Source organism: Mustela lutreola, chromosome 12 (genome assembly GCF_030435805.1).
Source record: "Mustela lutreola isolate mMusLut2 chromosome 12, mMusLut2.pri, whole genome shotgun sequence".
Taxonomy (NCBI): domain Eukaryota; kingdom Metazoa; phylum Chordata; class Mammalia; order Carnivora; family Mustelidae; genus Mustela; species Mustela lutreola.
In genome coordinates this window covers 87170521-87177666 of record NC_081301.1, presented here as the reverse complement: position 1 = coordinate 87177666, position 7146 = coordinate 87170521, and the positions used below count along the sequence as shown (strand labels likewise).

The 7146-nt window shown below is 40.5% G+C and overlaps 1 pseudogene; it reads right to left on the bottom strand.

The window, feature by feature from the left end:
• Positions 1–6157: 6157 nt before the first annotated feature.
• On the bottom strand, positions 6158–6590 carry LOC131812628 (elongin-C-like; annotated as a pseudogene).
• Positions 6591–7146: the final 556 nt, after the last annotated feature.

Below are 7146 nucleotides of genomic sequence, written 5' to 3'. Positions count from 1 at the left end.
TATTTTTTTAACAAAAATGTTTTTTCTAAGCTGTTTGCTCCTGATTTTTCTGGAAGCAAGAAAAAACTCAAAAATGTTTGGCTTGATGTTTGAAGAAGATATCTGCTAATTATAGTTTGCAGGCATGCACAGCAAAATAACATGCATGTGGATTACAGCATTTTGTATTCTCTGCTGACACTGAGTGAAATAGGCTATTATTAGTTGAGAATTATGTGGGCAGGATATAGATTGGGGGATTCTAACAATTAAGTGAAAAGATATTTTTTTTTCTTTTTTCAATGCCAGTACATTTTATTGTCTTTCAAAAGCCAGTCTTACTCAATTGAAATTATCTCAGGAGATTTAGGAGTATTTATGCTAAGCTTTTATGAACTCATTTAATTTGGGGTTGACACCTGGGGCTTAGATTACAAAGTTTACTAGTTGGAATGCAAAAAGCATAGGAGCAAAGGCATGGGTTCAGCCATCCTGGGTGTCTTAGTCAGTTCAGGCCGCTGTGACAAAATACCACACACTGGGTGGCTTTAAACAACAAACATTTGTTTCTCATAGTTCTGGAGGCAGGGAAGTCCAAAATCAGAGTGCCAGCAGGGTTGAGTTTTGATGAGGGCCCTCTTTCTGGCTTGCAAGCAGCCACCTTCTTGCTAACTGCTTGTTCAGTGGAGGGAAAAAGCTCTGCTATGTCTTCTTCCTCTTATAATAGCACTAACCCCATGGAGGGGGCACTATCCCCTCATCAATTAATTCAAACCCAACTACCCCCCAAAGGCCCACCTCCTAATACCATCGCATTGGGAGTTAGGACTTCAATATATGAATTTGTGTACATAAACGTGTAGATCATAAAACTGGGATAGTTATGTGTTTTGCCACTTACTACCTGGGTGACCTTGGTCATGACGCTTAACCTTACAGTTTTCTTATCTGTAAAATGGGAGTATTCATTTATAATCTCATTCTCCTGTAAGGATGGAAAGGGATAATGTTTTTAAAGTGTTTGCTGAAGTGTCTATTAATTTAGGTAGTTATCATTAGGACTTCTTTACAAGTACAAAGTGTCAGTCTTTATAACCCTTCAGTACAGTGGTGATCGGTTGTGTTGGAAGAGGAGGCTCTCAGTTAGACACAATGGAGTGTGAATTATTACCTGTGTCAGGAAAAATTATTGGAAAAATAATTCATCAGTATTGAATCATCTACATGTGATGGATTTTGAAAAGGTTCAGGGATACCCTGCTAACTGGCCAGCAGGTAGACCAAATTCATGGACTTTGTTTCAGCGGCATTATACTCTAACCCCAGATGAAACTACAGAAGTTCTAGAATCTGAGACCTGACGCAAGCTTTTAACTTAGTATCCCTTGGCATCCAAGATTGGAGGGAATGGACAGGCTTCAGGTGTATCCATGCCAATGGACCTTATCTGCAGAGAAGCCTAGAGTGTCCTCAAATTCTCAAAGGGATCTCTGATTCTATAAACTATAAAGGTCTTGGACCATGAAGAAACAGTGTGTTTCACAGCATCCTCCTTAATTAAATTTGTTTTGTCCCCTCTTTTTGGATGAAAAACTTTTATTTCCCTTCCCTAAGAAAAGATTAAATTCTTTCGAAATTCTCAAGATCTAAAATTTGATAAGCTAATATATGTTTTTGGGGGTGAGGAAAGGAGTTTTAAATTAAGGAACAGAAAAAAAGCTATCAGTAAATTAAAAAATATTGATGGAATGAGAAGCCGCAGTCTTTTTTTTTTTTTTTTTTTTTTTTTTTTTTTTAAGTATCACAATGTAACCTGAATATTACCAGCTCACCAACCAGTGGGCATGGATGAAAAACATTAATAAGGCCTGAACTGAGCTTCCTTACAGCCCTCTCTACCATGTGTGAGGACCTCAGCTCATTTTCAGTTTTTTGGCAAAGTCATGAGATTCTCAACTGTACTCAGGACTAAGTCCACACATGTCCTAATTTTGTATCATTACTCAAGTCCATTGCCACTAGCTGCCATATTGTTGTTCTTTAGCGTAGCTGCTGGGGCTGGGCTTTTCAGTGGGAATGTTGCTTCCTGGCATATCTGCTCGCGACTGCCCTGAGATTACTGCCAGGGTCACCCTGTGCTGTGCAGACACTGGGGACCTGATCTTCTCTCTAAGTAGCAATTTGGTACCTAGTATACAACATGTCTTAGAGTCTTTCATCATTATGATTTAGCTTTCACTCATAATCCCTGCTTCTCTATAGGTAGCCCCTGAGAGTTGGGATGGATAGCAGATACTTTTTTTCCTTCTGTTCCATATCACTCTCTTCTCTATTCCCGATGAGCATGAAAATGCTCCGTGCCTTGTTTTTGTGTATGTGTTTGAGGGTGAGGTAGGGGATAAGTCCTGCGTACTGAGTGACACATGCAAATAAATCTGTGGGGTTGGGGATTTGAGGAAGTTATGCTCAGCATAGATATTTCAATCATTTTTACAAATTGATTGATTGATTTTTAAAAGTGGGCTCTGCACCCAACATGGGGCTTGAACTTAGGACCCTGAGGACAAGAGTCATGTGCTCTACCACTTGAGCCAGCTAGGTGCCCCCACTTTTCTTTCTTTTTTTTTTTTTAAGATTTATTTTAGAGAGAGAGTGCGCACGTGCATGCGAGAGAGAAAGAGAACTCGAGTGCATGAGGTCGGGGCGGGGGAGGAAAAAGGAGAGGGAGAGAAGCAAATTCTCTGCTGAGTGTGGAGCCTGATGTGGGGCTTGATCCCACAACCCCAAGATCATGACCCAAGCAGGAATTTAAGTGTCAGACGCCCAACCGCCTGAGCCACCCAGGTGCCCCACCCTTCACTTTTTACTATTAGTAATAATAAAACTTTTATTCATTTAGAATACTTCACTTTTATTCTTCACTTTTATTCACTTAGAATACTTCAGGCTGCAAGTAACAGTATTTTATTTACAGTGTCTTAAGCAATAGTGACACTAGTATCTTCTGCTTCCTAATATGCTCTGGTTGAATATCCAGTGTAAGATGGTTTTATTTACTAGTGTATCCCCAAAGCTTGGAACATCCAGCAATAGTAAGAGCTCAATAAATATTCAGTGAGTGAACAAATGAATGTCTGTGCAATTCTCCTTTCTTTTTCCCTCACAAGCACAAGATGACTGTAGCTGCTATAAGCATTATGTTGTCACATAGCAATGACAAAAAGCAAGAATAAAGGGTTTTGGGAGCAAAGACTCTATCCACATGTACTTTTCCTAGCAGGAGGAAAATCTCCAAGAAGACCTGAGTAAACTTCATATGTTTCAATGCCTAGAAACAGATTACCAGCACACCCCTGGACTAATCACTGTAAGAGAGGTATGGGATTGTCATACTTGACTTAAGCCAGTCTTGATTTCATCTGAGGAGGCTGAGCACTTTATAACCGAAGCAAAATTGGTAGCCAGAAAGGAGTCAACCTCTGTTGGGTTGTTAACCAACGGTGTCTGCACACTCTTCCTGACTTTTCTAAACCCAGTTTTTATATTTGTTCCATTTCCTCACTTGTAGCACACGTTTGTCACTGGAATAAAGTCATTTGATCACGTCCTCATTTTAAAATCTTCCACTTGATAGGAATGGGAAGAATACCTGATCTCTGTATGATTTAAATGAAGAAAAAGCCCAGCAGTCCAGAGCCTTATTATCCTTAGAATTAGAATTTAGCAAGCGTCTCTAGGTTGGCCTCCATGCCTCCAGCCTCTTGCACTAATCCACCTGCTTCACAGCCAACTGCATAATAATTCAGATTCCAGAAATGATAGCTTAATTTTTCTGCCTAAGAATTTCTGCTAGTTGCCACCACGCCTCATAGATAAACTCCTTAGTATCACAAACAACGCTCTTCTCAGTCTTGACTCACCCTATCTTTCCAGCATTATCCTTAGGTGTTGGTTCTTAGACACCCCACTTTGCCATGACAGGCATTCTCACACATTTGTGCTTTCCCTCTTTCTGGAGAATCTTCCCCACTTTGTCTGCCTGGTTGTCTCCATTTTATGAGCTTTCCTTAATGGCTCCAGGAGTCACAGGGGCAAGTATCTGTGGTTGTCAGGTCAATGAATGAGGTAGGGCAGACATAAGGGGAAAAAGTGATATTGATGATTGACCTCAGTATTTTGGAGAGAGTAGGAGGTTGTGGAGACAGGCAGACTGGAGAACATGTACTAAAGAAGGGCATTCACTTTCACCTTCAGCAAATTGTTGCCATCATGGAACATGGGCCCCTCATTGCCAAATATTCTGACTATTCCAGAGAAGCCAGGAATCAGCATTTTATGGGAAATCTCCCAATTTTATGTATTTAGAGTTTCGGTATTTCAGAATATTGTCGGCCTTAACCAAAAACAAGCGATAGAGTGAACTACCAGTTTTCCATCTCTGCCTTGGTCGTGCCCTTCTTGGGGCAACCATAGTATTAGATTGAACCACAGGAAATTGCTGAGTGGCAGTTTCATAGGCTTCAATTTGATACTTTGATCTTCCCAACAGTACAGCATGTAAAACATTGGAGAATGATTATTCGAGAATGGCTTGAGTTGTTTCATAAACCTTGGGTGCAGGATATCAGACTTCTTAAATTTTTGAAATAAAATTAATTTTGGCTTTTCCTTCCCAGAGTCTGCCCCAACCAGCATTGGTATGTATGACATACAGTGTCATTTACTTTTCCATCTTTCATCCCCTTCGCTTTCCTGTGGAGGAAAACACTCCAAATTTACCTAATCTATAGTGTGGGACAAGTCCTGTGATGCTCTGGTCCATTCAGAAGCAGACAGCTCTTTTGCTCTAAGCATATTCTTTCTCTCTGTCCTATTCAGTACCTGGGACATGGCTGTGGCTTTCAAGGATGTGATACCCAGTAAGGAGACATTCCATTTTGTGTGAGAGTGGAAAGAAGGGCCTCACACTGGTAGAACCCTACACTCTCTCCTCATAGTCTTGGGGAGTCCAGCTCTCCACCAGGTTGGGCCACTGCCCTCTCCTTCAAACTTCAGAGCACTTTCCTTCTCAGATAATCTAAAGTTTTGTATCACAGGGCCAGGATTTTGAAAAGCAAAGAAGGAAGAGGAAAGTGAGTCTTCAAGGGTAGAAACTCACATCCAAGTTTTGAGCCTTCAGTCAAGAAGACATTACACAGTTTGAAGTTGCCTCTTCCATTCTCATACAGCACAAGGATATCAGTAAATCATGGTGCTACCTGTATTTACGCAACACCCTCCCCGACTTACATTGTATAGCTCACACACTTAGCAGGGTGTCTGGCACATAGTAGACACCCCAAAATTGATCAGCGAATTAGCCTAAATATACCAGTTTTATACTGAGAAAGAAAGGGAAGGAGAGAGAAACAGAGTAGAGAAAGATTTTAGAGGAGGAGGAAAAGCAGGAGGGAGAGAAATGAATAATTACTGAGTTCTGACTATTATTTCTTGTTATTGTCTTGCATTTCTTGTTACTGCAAGTAATCCCGCCCTCCCCAAATGAGTACACAGGCATTTTCATCTGCATTTTGTGTGACAGACAGGAAGCTGAAGCTGAGAGGTTAAGTAAGTTACCCAACATCATGGAGCTTCGTAGTTGCCGAGTTGGGATTAGACCAATACATCTCTCACTCCAGTGTCCTGCCAAGTGCACACCTGTACCAAATATTCCCAACTAATCTGGTGATCCTTGGGACTCTGGTGAAAACTGCCTGCATTTGATGAATTCAAAGTAATATAAAATATCCTCCTGTTGTCTAGCCTGGGGTCCCCACAGAGTGAAATACAGGGAGGTGGAAGCCAACCCTGAGGGCTGGTTTCCACAGTGGCCAAATGTGATGCAGCACATCGCAACTTCCACTTTATTGTCTCTGGGAGAAGTTCCGTGCCTTCAGTTATCAAGTTCTGTGCATTCTTTTGTTTATTTGTTTTTTTCTTTCTTTTTTTTTTTTTTTTGGCATATTTGTTTATTTCTCAATGTGAAAATGTCCTTAATTTGTTAATGTAGCAAACAAATTTCAACTCTGATTGCTATGCAAAAGAACAGAAGATAATCTGCTTTGCAATGAACTTTAAAGTTCAACTGCACACAGGCAACATGCTATATATGAAAAAAATTACTAACCGAACTACAGGTATTAAATACTGAAAAGCGTTAACAGTTTGTTATAATTTATTTTATTTAACAATCTAGGAAGTTCGCAGCCATCAGCAGTTCTAGTGCAATTTCAGGTGCAATTGGGAATTCAGGAATCTCTGTGGAGCTGTTAGTGTAGCGAACCTTGTTGGTAAGATACATGCATACTTTTTTGATAGCACATGTGAAGGGATCTCTCTAAAATTGACTTCCTTAGTTTCGTTCTCAGCAAACTGACCTGGGCCACTCAACATGGCTTTTATTGTTCCGGATGTTAGTGCATGTTCTCTTTTTACAATAAATTCATGACCATCCGAAGATATCAATTTGACATACATGGCATCAGGGCCTTCACACCCACCACAGGTTTTCTCTTCTCCAACCATTATATTCTTATGAAATTCTGTTTTACTTCTATAGGAACTTTGGTAGTTTCCTGGTGAGGCAGGGACACTGTCCTGTTTTCTTCTTCTTCTTTTTTTTAAATTTAAAATCAATTTAATTAACATATAGTATATTATTAGTTTCATAGGCAGAGTTTAGTGACTCATCAGCTGCTTATAACATACAGTGCTCATTACATCAAGTGTCTGGGGGATGCCCATCCCCCAGTTACCCCCTACCCCCAACCCCCTTCCAGCAACCCTCAGTTTGTTTGCTATAGTTAAGAGTCTCTTATGATTTGTCTCCTAGTTCTGTGCATTCTAATGGCTCTGAACACCCTTTTCTAAAGGGGAGTGCTCCCCTGCTACTCTATAATAATCTTTTTCTGATACGAGGCCTTTTACTAATGCCAGTTGTTTTTTCATTGTAAGCTCCTAAGAGGACTAAGCATCAGGACACTCATGCTGTCCATGAAAAATTACATGTGATTATTCCTCTAGCTGAGAAAGAGTGCCTTGTGTCCCTAGAATATAAAGCTGAATGTTCCAGATGGACAAGAGCTTGTGGGGTTCCACACCACTCAGGGGACAGTTTGTTCCTTTCCT